Source organism: Thermobia domestica, chromosome 9, assembly GCF_964235325.1.
Source record: "Thermobia domestica chromosome 9, izTheDome1.hap1.1, whole genome shotgun sequence".
Taxonomy (NCBI): domain Eukaryota; kingdom Metazoa; phylum Arthropoda; class Insecta; order Zygentoma; family Lepismatidae; genus Thermobia; species Thermobia domestica.
In genome coordinates this window covers 39,114,604-39,116,351 of record NC_137462.1, presented here as the reverse complement: position 1 = coordinate 39,116,351, position 1,748 = coordinate 39,114,604, and positions in this window count along the sequence as shown.

Sequence of the window (1,748 nt, the reverse complement as noted above, 5' to 3'; positions counted from 1 at the left end):
GCTTATGTTTCATTACCAAGTTTACAACTGACGAGACAGTACTTCGAGGACCTTTGTATTAACAAGAAGTTATAAGCTACAGAACTAAAATTATTTAATTTTATTAGCTATTTAACCCTTAACATGTTTTGGAAGGTATTGGTCAGCTTAAAACAATTAAAGTGCTATTCTGAAGTTTGTGTAAAGTCAGTCTAAATTTGTTGCTAGATTTACTAAATGTAAATTTACTTGAATTTTTTCACATTTATGTAACATACTTGTTGTTAAATTTTTTATGACTTTCTAAAAAATAAATTTTTGTTTTGAACTTACTCAGAACTTTCGGAATAATTCAATAAACCGAGATGAAAAAAAAAATCCGTTCATCTTTCAATTTTCTATTTTTCTGCCCATTTCTACTTCCCAGCACTATACAGGGATAATTTATTTGAAAATTATTAAAGTACACTTGTATAGCTTTTCTATTTCAAGTGTGCCCTGCTGTCGATATGTTTTTCCCGTACCTCCCTCGCAAAAGGAGAAACAAGTTGTTGTGGCCGAGATTCTTCAATAGTTGGATGCGAACAGGATTGCCACATTGAATTATTTCAGGGACATCGCTGTGCACTGTCTTGTTAGCCATTCTAAGTAGCCTATGATCTTCATGCGCCAAGTCCACATGATTGAATGACAAATTGGCAACACAGTCGAGGTCATTTACTTCTTTCCCCAAAACAAAGGGAAGATTTCATCCAAAAGAGGGCGAAGGGGATTGGGCCGAAGTATGTTCCACATATTTTCCGAGGGCACACTTGAAATAGAAAAGACTCTCACATGCGATGCTTACCAATTACTTAACGTATTTACTGCCACACTAAAATGCGAGAGAGAGGGAAATATTTCCTGAGAGTCACAATTACATTGTATGAAAATAGATTGAAAACTTCAAGAATAAACTGACCTTTCTACTTCAATTAAAAAAAAAAAAAAATTTTTTTTTTTTTTTTATTGTTGTATGTCGGTGAGTTGTCTAACTGCAGAAGTTTGCCCAGAAGACCACTCATCAGATTACATTAATGTAACAGCATCGTAGCGTAAGTCGCCTGCACACCACGTGGCGCGTGTGAGTCATATTTGACTCACGAGACTCTCCGGGTTTAAAACTAGTATGAGTTAATTCAACTCATATGACAGCTAATGCGTTAATGACGTAATGGAATGCACATTAAGAGTTAAAAAATTGAAGTTATACTAACTGAAGTACCCAAACGTTTTTCAGAAGCGTAACAATAACTCATCACATGCTAATAAATACTGTTGTTACGAATTTCCAACGTAATTCAAACGTGTTGTTTTGACCATTTCATTTACTGAACCGTGAATTAACTTGTCCTTACAACTTTGGAACGGTTTTCGGTAAGGATTTTTTATAGCGCTGATTCAAGAAGCTGTTGAATTTCCTGAGTAGAAGCAATTGGTCAGAGAGCAGGTTTTTGAAAATATCCGCATAAAGACGACAAAGGGTCATTGAAACATAGCACCAATTTTTAGTCAACATTTGCGTCCTTCAGTCAGTATAATTTCAGTTTTTAAATATGTAACGATATTGAAATCTTTAGGGACGGGTTAATTTTTCCTTCACAAACGAAAAACGGGGACTCCCTAAGAAGTTTACTTATAATTAGATTGAATAATACATGAAATAAACAATGTACTTGTTCTCTTCACATTTACATACAAATCCTTACTTTTAAAATAATTCTACAGTG